Genomic DNA, 16,654 nt, shown 5'->3' with positions numbered 1-16,654 from the left:
TAGATAAGAGGTAGAAAGACAGACACCAGGAGAGATAAGGTAGAGAACTAGAGAGATAAACAGAGACATGAATATAGATTCAGAGATAGGAAAATCAAAGATAAGTGAATAGATGAGAGATAGATGATAAAAGAGAGATATAGAGAGATGGAGTAATAGAAATAGAGAGCTATGGCATAGATAAAGAAATAGAGAGAAAGGGATGTACTACCAGCACTACATTGATCAATTGTTCAATAGATAGATAGAAAATAGATACATACATACATATAGAGAGAAATGGAGGCAGAGAGAAATAGACAGCAAAATGAGAGATACAGCAGTACCAACACTAAAAAAAAACAGAAGGAGTGAGATAGAGAATTATAGTGACACAAAGAGTGATAGAGAGCCAGAGAGAGAGATTTTGTGAGAGAGAGATGTAGTCATACAAGATAGATAAACAATAGAGGAAAAAGTGATACCCCAGTATAAGGAGAGACACATAGAGATAGGCAGAGAGATATAGATAGGTAGATAGATACATAGATGAAATATGGAAAATATAGAAACATAGGAAGAGATATATATAGAGAGAGAAATAGAGATAAAGAGATAGAGATTCACAGATAGACAAAAACAATAGATTAATAGATGAGAGATAGATGAAAGAGAGAGATAGATACACACACTCACACAGGAGTACACCAGTACCAGCACTAGATGGATAGATGAACACAAAGAAATAGAGAGATGGAGAGATGGAAAGATACAGCACAAAGTAGATAGAGACAGATAGATGGATAGACAGATAAGAAATAGGTGAGTGAGAGAGACAGACAGAGAAAGATAGAGATGGAGAAAACATATAAAAAGAGATAGAGATAAGAGAAATAGTATGCAGTACTGATAGATACAGAGATAGAAAGTATTGAAGACCTCAGTACCAGCACAAAATAGATAGATACATAGTTACATAGATGGAGACATAGATACAGGGATGGGTAGATGTGAGGGAGAGTTAAAGAGAGAAATAAAAAGATAAAGTGAACTGCAGAGATTGATTTATAGAGAAATAGACAAAAGAGAGACAGATAGAGATATACCACAGCAGAAGCACAAGATAAAGAGATAGAAAGCAAGATAGATACCCCAGTACCTGCACAAAATAGATAAAGATAGAGAAATAGAGATATAGAAACTAAGATAGATACAACAATACCAGCACACGCTAGATATTAGATAGATAGATGGAGAAGGAGATAAACACATTGAAAGATAGCCCAGTACAAGCACAAGATGATACACAGGTACATATATAAATAGATGGAGAACTACATAGAGATAATAAGAGAGAGGCATAGATTGATGAAAGAGATCAATGAAGGATAAAGAGAAATATTATAGAAAGCTAGAGAAATAAAGACATAAGCAGAAACTAAGATTCAGAGATAAAGAGATAAATAGAAGACAGATAAATAGGTAAGAGATGAAAGACAGATAAGATAGAAAGGATACATGGAGTAATAGAAAGAAATAGAGATAAACAGATGGAGAGAGAAAAATACAGAGATAAGATATACCAACACCAGCACTAGAGAGAGAGAGAGAGAGAGAGAGATGACAGTGTTGGAGAGTGATGCCTTAGTACCAGCACAAATTTGATGATAGACAGACAGACAGACAGACAGACACATAGATAGATAGATAGATGCATACTTGCATTGAAAGATAAATGCAGAGAATAGATGATAGATAGTTATAGATAGATGAGAGAAAGGAAGAGATACCCCAGTACCAACACTAGAGACAGAGTATGACAGAGAGGATAGTGATAGTAAAAGAGAGAAAGAATAAGAGAGAGAGCCTGAGGGATAAAGAAATATAAAGAGAGAAAGGGTAGTGTGATAGAATGATAGAGATAAAGAGATAGATAGATGTAGTCATACAAAATAGAGATTTAAAAAAAAACAGAAACTGATACCCAAGTACTAGCATAAAATACATAGATAGAGAGATTTATACATAGAGATTGCCCAGTACCAGTGCAAGATAGAGATGATAGATAGATAAATAGATAGATAGATAGATAGACAGACAGACAGACAGACAGAGATATTGAGATAGGAGAGGTGGATAGAGAAAGATATACTGAGACAGATACAGATAGAAATTGAGAAATATAGAGATAAACAGAGATAAATAGCAATTCAGAGATAGAAAACAATATAGATAGATGTGAGAAAAATGAGAGATAGATGAGAAAGGAGAAATGGAGAGAGAGATGAGTAATAGAAATTGAGAGATAGAGATAGGGTTCCCTTTTGGCCATATCCCCTCCAGCATCTGTTGATTATAGTCATTCTAATTGGGGTGAGGTGGAATCTCAATGATGTCTTGATTTTCATTTCTTTTATGGGTAGAGAACTTAGTAAATGGAAAGACTTAGAAAAAATTATATTAAGTGAAGTAAGCCAGGCCCAAAGAAACTTAGGTCCCATGGTTTCCCTTATTTGCAATAACTAGTATGTGTCTGAGTCAAGCAGAAAAGGTCAGATAAGTTGATGTTAGAGAAATGAACCCTACGATATATATTCAAATGTTTTTTCTTTCAGGTGATTGTTTCTAACACATTTATAAGATTATTTCTTTGTTGCTTTGTATGTCCCTCCCCCATGGTATAACCCTTGCTTTCACTGTATTTAATGTTGGTATAATTTGTGGAGGGGAAGGAAACAAATGGTTTAAATAGGGATACAGGTGGATCCATTGCAACAATGAGATGTACAAGTCGTTATGTGGAAAAACGACAGAAATATAAAGAGCAATAGAGAGTGAAACAGAGAGATACTAAGGTACCAGCACAAAATAGATAAAAAGATACATAAATACATAGATATGTATTGGAGACATAGATGTAAGTTAGAAAGATGAGAGACAGAGAGATAGGGAAAGAAAAAATACAGAGAGATAGGTGAATACATAGCGAAATAGAAAGATAGAAACAGAGAGGTTGGTAGAGACAAAATGCCCCAGTCGCAGAACAAAATAGACAGACAGAATAGAAAAGATAGTGAGATGAGAGATAGATAGGATAGATGAGAGAGTTGAGAGACAGAAAGATAGGTACAGCACAAAAGATAAAAAGATTGAGAGATAGAGACAGACTCAAAGATAGATAAGAGACATAAAGAAGACAGAGAGTGATAGAGAAATTGAGACAAAGATAGAGGGAGAAAGAGAGAGACAGAGGCTCCAGTAACAGCACAAAATAGATACATAGATACATAGATGGAGTCATAGCTGAGAGAATTCAAGAAATAGAGCTAGATTTAAAGAGAAATGGAGAAAAGGATAGGGAGGCAAATAAAATAGAGAATGAAAGAGATAGAACAGTATGAGCAAAAAGTAGGTACACAGATATACAGATACAGAAAAAGAAAGAGAAAGAGAGGTCAAGATAAATAGATATCCCAGTAACAGCACCAGATAGATACATACATGCATGCATATATGAATACATACATACAGAACAGCATAGACAAAGATACCCCAGTACCAAGACAAAACGGATAGGTAGATAGCTAGATAGCTAGATAGATAGATAGATAGATACATACATACATACATACATACATACATGGATAGATACTTATTGTAGATAGATATGACATAGACAAGAGATAGAGATAAAGAGAAATAGAGATTATATAGAAAAATAATAGGTGAGATTATTAGAGAAATACACACAGAGGGAGAAAGATAGAGATACCCCAGTAGCAAAACAAAATAGACAAATAGAAAGAGATTGATAAATGGATAACTAGAGAATTAGATAGAGAGATGAGAGATAGAAAGATGACAAAGAGAAAGAGAAGTAACCTAGTAGGGGCACAAAAATAGGTAGGGAGGGAGGGAGGGAGAGAGAAAAGGAGGTAGGTAGGTAGACTAATAGCTATACAGATACATAGGTACATAGATATATAAGTGGAGAGATCAATATATAGATAAACAAATAATGGATAGATAAAAAGTTATATGACACATGAGATATAGAAATGAGAGACAGGTACCCAAGGACAAAAGAAAGAGATAGGTCGATCGACAGATAGATAGATAGATAGATAGATAGATAGATAGATAGATAGATAGATAGATAGATAGACAGACAGACAGACAGACAGACAGACAGACAGAGAGATATGTGAGATAGAGACATAGATGGACGATGGATGGGAGAATACAATGTGAATACAATGTGAGAAACTTCGAGAAAGAGATAAAGGGAGAAATACAGACAGACCCATACCAGCACACAGATACACAGATGGAAACATAGATAAGTGAGGTAGAGACAGAGATGAGAAAGATAGAAAAATAGAAATAGAGATTGAAAGAGGAATATTATGATACAGAGACAAAGAAAAGAAGAGACACAGGCATACCCACAGCAGAAAAATACTAGACAAAGAGATAGATACACAGATATATAGAAAAGGAAAAAGAGAGAGACAACTAGAGAGCAAGATAGACACACCAAGTACAATACTAGGGAGAGAGAGAGAGAGAGAGAGTACAACTTAGAGAGATACCCCAGTACTAGCACAAAATGGAGGCAAATATACATGTATACATATATACATAGATGAACACATAGATAAATGTAAGATAAATAGATAAAGAGTGATAAAGAGATAGAGCAGAAATAGTAAAGGGATAGAGGAAAAAGAGAGTGACAAAGATAGAAATAAAGTAGAGATACTCAAGTAACAACACAAAATAGTCTGATAGAAAGGGAGAGAGATGATAGATAGATAGATATAGAACGAGATAGAGATACCTCAGTACTAACATAAAATGCATACAAACATGCATACATATATACATACATTCATGAAGACATAGATGTCAGATAAATAGATGAGAGTGATAAAGAGAAAAATAGACAAGGCATAGAAAAAAGTAAGAGAGTGACATGAAAGATCGAGATAGCTAAACGTAGAGATATTCAAGTAACAGCACAAAGTCTGATAGAAAGAGATAGACATACAGATAGAGATGGAGAGCAAGATAGTAAGATTCCTAGTGTCATACAAAATAAATAGACTGATAAGGAAAGATAATGATATAGATGTCCTAGTGCCAACATAAAATACAATAGATAGATGGATAGACAGACACACAGATACATATGATATAGATGAGAGAAAGACAAAGATAAACAGAAATGGATATTCGTAGATATATAGAGAAATGGAAAGAGTGAGAAAGATTATTAGAGAAATAGAGACAGAGAGGAAAAGAAAAAGATACCCAGGAACAGAACAAAATGGACAGACAGATAGAAAGACAAAAGATACCCCACCCAGTACCAGCACAAAATAGATACATAGATGAAAATATAGATAAATGAGAGAGTAATAAACATCAAAAAATGAAAGAAGGATAGAGGAAAAAGATGAGAGAGTGACAAAGAGATAGAGATACTCAATAATCACAAAATAGTCTGATAGAAAGAGATAGATTGATAGATGGATAGATACATAGATAAATACATAGCTAGAAACAGATATACAGATAGATAAATAGAGAGTGAAAGAGATACCCAGTGCCAGGCAAAATAAATAGAAAGATAAAGAGAGAGAAATAGTGAGATAGCAAGATATCCCAGTACCAGTATAAAAGATAGATAGAGGGGCTGGGAGGATGGCTCAGTGGTAGAGCACTTGCCTTGCATGCCTGAGGCCCTGGGTTCAATTCCTCAGCACCACATAAGCAAAAAGAAAAAAAGCCGGAAGTGGTGCTGTGGCTCAAGTGGTAGAGCGCTAGCCTTGAGCTGAAGAGCTGAGGGACAGCGCCCAGGCCCAGAGTTCAGGCCCCACTACCGGACCCAAAAAAAAAAAAAAAAGATAGATAGATGGATAGATAGATGGATAGATAGATAGATAGACAGACAGAGATCCATATTGGACACAAAGATAGATATGAAATAGATGAGAGAGATAAAGACAAAGATAAACAGAGAAATTGATAAACATAGACATATAGAGAAATAGAAAGGGATAGTGAGAAAGATTTTTAGAGAAATAGAGACAGAGAGGCAAAGAACAAGATACCCTGGAGCACAACAAAATAGATAGAGAGCAAGCAGAGATACCCCTGAACCAGCACAAAAAAGACAGATCACAGATGAAAACATAGATGTGAGATGTATAGATAAAAGAGGGGGGAACTAGAGAAAATAGAGAGGAAAAAGAGTGATAAAGAGGGAAAGGGAACAGCACAAAATAGTCTGAGAGAGAGAGAGAGAGAGAGAAGAGAGATTCATACATACATACATACACACATAGATGCATAGACACATAGATGCATTTGAGATAGATGGCCAAGAGAGACAAAAAATAGAAATAAAGACAAATATAGATATATAGATATATGTAGCAAACGAAATAGAGATAGTGAGAGAGATTGGTAGAGATACAGAGACAGACAAAGAGAGACAGAGAAACCCCAATAGCACAATAACATAGAAAGCAAAAGGAAAATACCTTAGTGCCATCACAAAATAGATATATAGATAGACATATACATACATACATACATACATAGATGAAGACATAGAGATGTGAGATAGTGGATAAGAGGGAATGATAGAAAAAGACAGAGAGAAAAGAATATAAGAGAAAAAGAAAGACAACAAAAAATAGAGAGAGGAGAAAAAAATCCCTGTGACAACACAAAATAGTCAGATAGGTAGAAAGATACATAGTGAAATACAGAGAAACGACAGATGATAGTAGATAAGTAAATAAAAGATATATACATACATATACATACAAACAGAGATGCATAGATAGATCAATACATAGACAAAAACATACATACATAGATTCATAGATGGAGAGACAGACAGCCAGACAGACAAATAGATAGATAGATGTGTAGATGGATGTATAGAAATTATAGATACAATAGAGATAGACAGAGGAGAGAGAAAGATAAGTATAGTACCAGCACAAAGAATGAGAGATAGATATACACATACATAGATAAATGTGAGATAGATATATGAGAGATGAAGATATAGAGAAAAAGACACTATGATAGATTGGTAGAGAGATAGAGAAAGATATAGAGAGAGAGAAGGAGACAAAACCAATATCTGCACACAGTAGATTTTTAAAAATAGACACATGGAGACGTGAATGAGAGATAGAAAGAGAAATTGAAAGAGAGATAGCAGGATAGAGATACAGAGAGATATGCAAGTACCATCAAAATCAGATAGAAGGATAGATACATAGAGATAAAGTGACAGAAAAAAAGAGATACTGAGACCCCAGTACAGGCACAAAGTAGATAGATACAGGTATGGAGACATAGATAGGTGAGAGAGATTTAGAGAGATAGACATAGACAGAGATTGAAATAGAGATAGAAGGGGCTGGGAAGGTGGCTCAGTGGTAGAATGCTTGCCTTGCATGCATGAGGTCCTGGGTTCGATTCCTCAGCACCACATAAGCAAAAAGAAAAAAGCCAGAAGTGGCGCTGTGGCTCAAGTGCCAGAGCACTAACCTTGAGCTGAAGAGCTGAGGGACAGCGCCCAGGCCCAGAGTTCAGGCCCCACGACTGGACCCAAAAAAAAAAAAAAAGAAAGAAAAGAAAAGAAAGAGAGATAGAAGAATAGAGAGGGAAAGAGAAAGAGATAAAGAGAGAGATATACCAGTACCAGAAAAAGATAGGAAGATAGACTTGAGAATGATAAAATGAGAAAGACAGATACACAGATAGATAATAAAGATAATAAGAAATAGAAAGACGACAGTAAGAGAGATTGATAGAGAGATGGGAAAAGAGAGAGAAATGTCAGTAACAGCACAAAATAGAAACATAGATTCATAGATGGAGACATAGATACACGAGATATACAGAGAGAGTAAAATAGAAATAGAGGAAGATTGAAGTAGAGAGACAAAACTAGAATGAGAAAGAAATAAAGAGACACAGAGATACACCAGTACCAGTAAAATCTAGAGCTAGAGAGAGAGAAAGTGAAGTAGACACCCTAGTGGCAGCAGAAGAGATAACAGCAACAGAGATATACATACATACACACATAGAGGAAGACATAGAGAGATGTGAAACAGATAGATGAGAATGAAAAAAGAAAAAGTAGAAGATGGAGAAAAGAGTGTGACAAAGAAAGATAGAGATTCCTCAAGAGCACAAAATAGTCTGATAGAGGGAAAGATAGAGTTAAAAGTTAGATAGATGAGAGACAGATGAGAAAGAGAGAAAAAAGGGTGGGTATCTAGTACCAGCACAAAAGATAGAGAGACAGATAGATATACAAATAGAGACAGAGAGTGAGATAGAAAGATACCCTAGTACCAGCGCACAATAGACAAACACAGAGAAAAATAGTGAGATAGAGCAATGCTCCAGTATATAAAGTATATAATTAGGTAGAGCAAGAAAGATGAGAGACAAATGAGAAATAGAAAAAGGAAAATATAGGTCCCTGAGCACAAAATGTAGGCAAACAGATATACAGATAGAAAAATAGTCAGAGAGAGAGAGAGAGAGATACACTAGTACCAGACAAAATAGTGAAATAGATAGATATAGATAGATAGATAGATACTTAGGTATTTAGACACTTAGGTGCTTAGATACATATTAGACATATAAATAGATGTGAGGTAGATGAGAAAGACAAAAACAGACAAATAGAAAAAATATATAAAAAATAAAAAGAAATATAGATGTATGAATAGAAATAGAAAGAGATAGTGAGAGAGATTGTTAAAGAAATAGGGACAGAGACAAAGAAAGACACCCCAATAAGCACAATAAAATGAGAGATGGTGAGAGAGAGAGAGTTAAATAGAGATACCCTGGTACTAGCACAAACATAGATACATACATACATTGATGAAGACATAGGTAGATGAGAGAAAGTGATCGTGATAGAAAAAGTAAAGGAGAAAGAGAAAAAGAGCAGAGATTGATGAGATAAAGAAAATAGAGAGGAGAGAAAGACAGTAACAGCACAAGGTAATCAGATAGGTACAAAGATAGATAGAAAGGGAAATAGAGAAATAGAGAAAGAAACAGAAAGAAAGGAAGGAAGGAAGAAAGAAAGGAAGAAAGGAAGAAAAAAGAAAGAAAGAAAGGAAGGAAGCAAGCAAGCAAGCAAGCAGAAAGTAAGTGCTGGGCACTGGTGGCTCATGCCTGCAATCAGGAGGCTGAGATCTGAGGTCACAATTCAAAGCCAGCCCAGGCAAGAAAGTCCGTGAGACTCTTAGCTCCAATAAACCAGAAGTGGAGCTGTGGTTCAAGCTGTAGAGCGCTAGCCTTGAGCTGAAGAGTGCAGGGACAGCGCCCAAGCCCAGAGTTCAAGCCCCACGACCGACCAAAAAAAAAAAGATATATAGATGAGTAGAGTGATAGAGAAAAATTAGAAGGAACAAGGAAAAAGAGGGAGTGACACTGTCAGAATTACATTGCCTCTTTAGTTAGGAAATGGAAAGACTTGGAAAAAATCATATTAAGTGAAGTAAGCCAGGCCCAAAGAAACATAGGTCCCATGGTTTCCCTTGTTTGCAGTGACTAGTATGTGTCTATTACAAGCAGAGTAGGTTAAAGGCTATGTACATACGACCACATGAGATAATGTTAAGCAAAGTGTACCCCAAGACAGGGACACAAGAGGTTTTTTGTTTGTTCTTGTTTTGTCTTTCTTGCTAGTGTTTTTAATATACTTACAATACACTATGTAATTCTTTTGTTTCTATTTTATGTTCTTCCCCCATGGTATAACTCCTCTTTTCACTGGATTTGTTGCCAGTGTTCTGCACCTTGTATATATATTATTGTAATTTGGGGAGGTGAAGGGATATTGCAGAATGCTTAAATGGGGTTGCAGGTTGACCCATTGTGACAACGAGATGTACAGGACACTATATTGAAAACAAACTTTACAATGTAGGGGGTTGGGGGGAGTTGTTGGGGAGGTGGGGAGGGAAATGACGGTAGGGGGAAAATAAAGGAGGAGGTAACAATGCTCACTATGAAATGTACTCATTACCCTACTCATGTAACTGTAATCCCTCTGTACAACATTTTTATAATTGTAAAAAAGTTCAAAAAAAGAGGGAGTGACAAAGAGAGGGATAGATAAAGAGACATACTCAAGTAACTAAAATAGTCTGGTAGAAAGAGAAAGATTGATATATAGATGGATACATACATACACGCATAGATGAAAAAATCCATATGAAATAGATGAGAGTGATAAAGAAAAAAAGAAAAATAGAATAGGGATGGAGGAAAATGAAATAGAGTGATAGAGATAGATAAATAGATTAACTGCACAAAATAATCTGATAGAGAAATTGAAAGAGAGTGCTAGATAGATGAGAAATAGAGAGATGACAGAAAGAAAAGGATAAGTACGTTGGCACCATCACAAAAGATATATAGGTAGTTAGGTACATAGATTTACAAATAGAGAAATAAAGATAGAGAATGACATAGACAGATACCCCAGGATCACAGCACAATAGAGAGAGAAATAGAAACTAAGGACATGCCCCAGTACTAGCATAAAGTAGATAGGTAGGTAGGTAGGTAGGTAGGTAGGTAGATAGATAGGTAGGTAGGTAGGTAGGTAGATAGATAGATAGATAGATAGATAGATAGATAGATAGATAGATAGATAGATAGATAGATAGATAGATAGATAGATAGATAGATGCATGCATACATACATGGATAGATACTTGTTGGAAAGTAGATGTAACAGACAAGATACAGAGATAAAGAGAAATAGAGACATATAGATATATAGAAAAAGAGAAAGATCATGAAGAGGTTGTTAGGAAAATATAGACAAAGGGAGATAGAGATACCCCAGTAGCAATACAAAATAGACTGATAGAAAGAGATTGATAGATGAATAACTAGAGAATTAGAGATGAGAGAAAGATGACTTAGAGAAAGAGAAAGATAAGTAACCTAGTAGGAGCACAAAAATAGGTAGGTGGGTAGGTAGGTAGGTAGCAAAATAGCTATACAGAAACCTAGGTACATAGATACGTAGGTAGAGAAATCAATACATAGATAAACAGATAGATGGATAGATAGAAACTTATATCGATACATGAGAGAGATAGATTCAAAAGAAAACACGAAAGAAAGATACATAGATCAATCAATAGATAGCTAGACAGACAGATAGATAATAGATAGATAGATAAATAGATAGATGATAGATAGGAGATAGACAAGACATAGAGACAGAGATGTAGATGGAAAATGGATGAGAGAATGCAATGTGAGAAACTGAGAGATAGAGACAGAGAAAGAGAGATAAATGGAAAAACAGAAACTGAAACCCATACCAGCACACAGATGCATAGAGACATAGATGAGAGAGGGAGAGAGAGAGATGAAAAATAAAGAGAAATAGAGATAGAGCCAGGTGCCGGTGGCTCACACCTGTAATTCTAGCTACTCAGGAGGCTGAGATCTGAGAATCATGGTTCAAAGCAACCTGGGGCAGGAATGTCCGTGAGACTATTATCTCCAATTAACCACCAGAAAACTGGAAGTGGCGCTGTGGCTCAAGTAGTAGAATGCTTGCCTTGAGCTGAAGAGCTCAGGGACAGCACCCAGGCCCAGAGTTCAAGCCCCATGACCAACAAAAAAAATAGAGATAGAGATTGAAAGAGAGAGATGATACAGAGACAAAGAAAGAGAGAAAGAGACACAGGTACACCAGTAACAGAGAAAACTATACTGAGAGATAGATACATAGAAATAGAAAAAGAGAGACAACTAGACAGCAAGATAGACACACTATGTACAGCACTAGGGAGAGAGAGAAGGAGAGAGACAGAGAGAAAAACCTACAGAGACACCATAGTACAAGCACAAAATAGATACATATACATAAATGCAAGATAGATGAGAGAGTGATAAAGAGATAGAGCTAAAATAGTAGAGAGATAAAGGAAAAAGCAAGAGAGTGAAAATAGATAAAGATAGAAATACTCAAGAGCACAAAATAGTCTGATAGAAAAGATTAGATATAGGTATCTAGATAAATTAGATAGATGGATGGATAGATAGAGATAGAGATGCCCTGGTATTAGCATAAAAATAGATAGTAGATAGAAAATAGAGAGCAAGATACCAATATAGATATACCTCAGTATTAGTACAAAATAGATTCATACACATAGATGAAGACATAGATGTGAGAGATACACAAGTAACACACAAAACAGTCTGGTACTTAGAGATAGATGATAGATGAGATATATAGATAGAGACTGAGAGAGTTAGAGAACAAGAAAAAGAAAGGGGAGTGAGTACTTAGAATTGTGCCACTGGTGGAAGGAAATCCTAAGAAAATACATTTCTTTTTATAAAATTGTAATTTTGTATTATCTTAAAGTAGTTGTACAAAGAAGTTCCCATTCTACAAAACAGTATATAAGTACAAAGTGTCTGACAACATTGTCACCCATCTCTCTTAACCTACCCTTCTCTCACTTTTTTTCTTTAATTGCGATTAGGTGATTACATAAATTTCATATATTTCACAGTGTTGTGGAATAGTGATATTTAGAGTCACAAACACATTTTAACTTTCACAAGGCAAATTGTCATTATCATGGTCTATACAGTTTGTGAATTCTTCTTTTTTTTTTTTTTGTGGGGTCTGGTCGTGGGGCTTGAACTCTGGGCCTGGGTGCTGTCCCTCAGCTCTTCAGCTCAAGGCTAGCACTCTACCACTTGAGCCACAGCACCACTTCTGGCTTTTTTCTTTTTGCTTATGTGGTGCTGAGGAATTGAACGGAGGGCCTCAGGCATGCAAGGCAAGCGCTCTACCACTGAGCCACCTTCCCAGCTCCACAGTTTGTGAATTCTATGAGCTTTTACAATGCAAGTTATATTTTCCACATCAGGTGATGTTTACATTTCTTTCCTTTTGCTCAGTGTAGGCTATTATAGAGATGCGTCATGCCATTCTTTGGGCCCTCTGCTGGAAAAGTAGAATCAAGTCTCAATAATGTCTTTTTAATTGTATCCTCCAGTATTATAAATGTAGGACAGTACTGTATCATTACTCTGTGAATATAAAATCCCTTGTACCTGCTTTATGATATGTAGTAATGACTGTGCTTTATTAGAGCTGCTTTTAATGATATCATTCAAGAATGTTTTCTTTCCAGATGATGATTGAGAAGCTAACAAAAAATGGTGCCAGGTAAAAAAGAAAAGAAAAAGATAGGTATCCTAGTACCAGCAAAAAAAAGATAGGTAGGTAGATAGATATGCAGATAGAGAAATAGATACTGGATAGATTTCCAGTACCAGCAAAAAAGATAGACAGACAGACAGACAGACAGACAGACAGACAGACAGACAGACAGACAGATAGATAGATAGATAGATGTAGAGGTATTCAGTACCACACAAAGTTGGTAGACAAAGAGAAATAGTGAAATAGATAGATGCCTCTGTACCAGCATAAAATGAATAGATATATACATAGGTGGATGAACGGATGGATAGATGGATAGAGAGAGAGAACAAGAAAACAATATATAGATGTCCCAGTACTCAAATAAGATAGATAGATAGATAGATACATACATACATACGTACATATGTACATACATACATACATACATACATACACATACATACACACATACATACATACATGAAGACATAGTGAGATAGATGGTGAAGAAAGAAAATAGAGGAGGTATAGAAGAAAAATGGATAGACTGACAATGAAAGCTAGACATAGATAAATACATAGATACTCAAGTAACAGCACAAAGTCTGATAGAGATAGATAAATAGATATACAGATAGAGATTGAGATAGTAAGAACCTAGTGCCATGCAAAATAAATAGAGATAATGATATAGAGAGATGTCCTGCATAAAATAGAGATAGATAGAGAGATAGTTACATAGATACATACTGGACACACAGATAGATATGAGATAGATGAGAGACACAGAGAGAAAAACAACGATAAACAGAAATCGATATATAGGGAGAAATGGAAAGAATGAGAAAGCTTGTAGGAGAAATAGAGACAGAGAAGCAAAGAAAGGGATACCCCAGGAGCACAACCATAGACAGACAGACAGAGACAGTAATACAGAAGATACCCCAGTACCAGCAAAAAAATACATAAATACATAGATGAAAACATAGATAAATGAGAGAATAATAAATAGCAAAACATTGAAGAGGGATAGAGGAAAAAGAGATGAGAGTCACAGAGAAAGAGGTAAAGAAGGAGATACTCAAGTTATCACAAAATAGTCTGATAGAAAGAGATAGATTGATAGTTACATTGATAGGTAGATAGACAAATATAAAGAGAAATAGAGATAGTGAGAGAGATACCTAATGCCAGGAAAAATAAACAAATAAACAGAGAAATCGTGACATAGAGGGTTGTCCCAGTACCAGTATAAAATACAGACAGAAAGATAGATAGATAGATAGCTATAGATAGATAGATAGATAGATTACACAAAGACATACATACACACTTCTTTATACATAGATCGATATACATAGATATATATATACATCTATATACGTGGGCACAAAGATTGGTGTGAGATAGATGAGACAGAGAAAGACAAAGATAAACTGAGAAATCAACATACATAGATATATAGAGAAATAGGGATAGTGAGAAAGATTGTTAGAGAAATAGAGGCAGAGAGGCAAATCATAAAAACATATATGCAAGACAAAGGGTACAGAGATCAAATCTATGTATCATCTTTTTCTAGTACTACTCTCTCTTTTGTCTCTATCTTCTTTCAATCTCTTTTTCTCTCTCTAAATCTTTGTATCTGTTTCATCTGTGTATGTATCTATCTGTTTTGTGCTGTAACTGAGGTCTCAGTATCTCTCTCTCTTTTCTATGTATCTATACCTCTATATATATATATATTTTTTTTTTTTGGTTCCAGTCGTGGGTCCTGAACTCTGGGCCTAGGCGCTGTCCCTCATCTCTTCAGCTCAAGGCTAACGCTCTACCAGTTGGGCCACAGTGCCACTTCCGGCTTTTTTCTTTTTGCTTATGTGGTGCCAAGGAATCGAACCCAGGGCCTTAGGCATGCAAGGCAAGCGCTCTACCACTGAGCCACCTTCCCAGCCCACCTCTATCTATTTTTTGCTGGTGAATCTGTCTCTATATCTCCCTTTTTGTCTCTCGATCCCTCTTTGTTTCAATCTCTTTATCTCTATTTCTCTATCTCTATTTCTCTCTCTTGTGCATGTATGTATGTATGTATGCATTCATGTATCTATGTATCTATTTTGTGAAGGTACTGGAGTCTGTCTCTCCTTCAATCTCTTTATCTCTGTATTTCTCTATCAGTCTTCTTTCTTTCTACTAACAGTCTTCTTTCTCTCATTTTATCTATCTCCCATCTATGTCTCTTTCTCTGTTTCTCCCACCAACCTATTTATGTTTGTCTGCCTGTCTACTGATCTCCCCATCTATATATTTATGTACCTAAGTATCTTAGTATCTATGTCTGTCTGTCTATCTGTTATCTACCTACCTACCTACCTACCTACCTACCTACCTACCTACCTACCTACCTACCTACCTATGTAGATAGTATCTATGTCTGTCTGTCTATCTGTTATCTACCTACCTACCTACCTACCTATGTCTGTCTGTCTATCTGTTATCTACCTACCTACCTACCTACCTACCTACCTACCTACCTACCTACCTATCTTTGTGCTCCTGTTAGGGTATTTTTCTTTTTCTTTCTCTCTCTTTCATCTCTCTGTCTAGTACTCTAACTTACTATACATCGATGTATCTATCTTTCTATATTTCTCTATCTCTCTGTCTTTGTACCTATCTGATTACTCTGCATTGTTACTGGAGTATCTATTTTCTTTTTTGGGGGGGGTCAGTCTTGGGCCATGAACTCTGGGCCTGAGCACTGTCCCTCAGCTCTTCAGCTCAAGGCAAGCACTCTACCACTTGAGCTACAGTGCCACTTCCGGTTTTCTGGTAGTTTTTATTGGAGATGAGTTTCATGAACTTTCCTGCCCGGGCTGGCTTTGAACCATGATCCTCAGATTTCAGCCTCCTAAGTAGCTAGGATGACAGGCGAGAGCCACCGGCGCCCAACTACAGATTCTTTTTCTCTCTTTCTCATCTGTCTCTCATCTATCTAACTTTTAACTCTATCTTTCCCTCTATGAGACTATACTCTTAATTGACAATTTCTCTATATCTTTGTCACTCAATTTCTTTTCTCCATATTCAATTTTTCTTTTTTCATTCTCATCTATGGTTGACATCTCTCTATATCTTCTTCTATGTGTGTATGTGTGTATCTATGTTGCTATTATCTCTGCTGCAACTAGGGTGTCTACCTCACTCTGTCTCTCTCTCTCTCTGTAGGTCTCTCTCTCTCTCTCTCTCTCTCTCTCTCTCTCTCTCTCTATATATATATATATATATATATATATATTCTACCTATGTACCTAAGTATTTATTTCTATCTCGTTTTTACTGGTACTGGTATATCTCTGTATCTCTTTATCTATTTCTCATTCTTTCTTTCTCTCTCTCAATCTTCCTCTATGGATACTT

The 16,654-nt window shown here is 35.9% G+C and overlaps 1 protein-coding gene across 1 annotated transcript in view; it reads left to right on the top strand.

Moving 5' to 3' along the window:
- Positions 1-16,654, top strand: part of LOC122097666 (fibronectin type III domain containing protein 3C1-like) — an 89,017-nt gene that overhangs the window by 20,381 nt on the left and 51,982 nt on the right. The gene's annotated exons all lie outside the window — the stretch shown is intronic.

Source organism: Dipodomys spectabilis, unplaced genomic scaffold, assembly GCF_019054845.1.
Source record: "Dipodomys spectabilis isolate Male_0828 unplaced genomic scaffold, ASM1905484v1 ptg000424l, whole genome shotgun sequence".
In the NCBI taxonomy this organism is placed as follows: Eukaryota; Metazoa; Chordata; class Mammalia; order Rodentia; family Heteromyidae; genus Dipodomys; species Dipodomys spectabilis.
The sequence above is the reverse complement of the archived record's forward strand: the minus strand, read 5'-3'. Positions and strand labels throughout refer to the sequence as shown.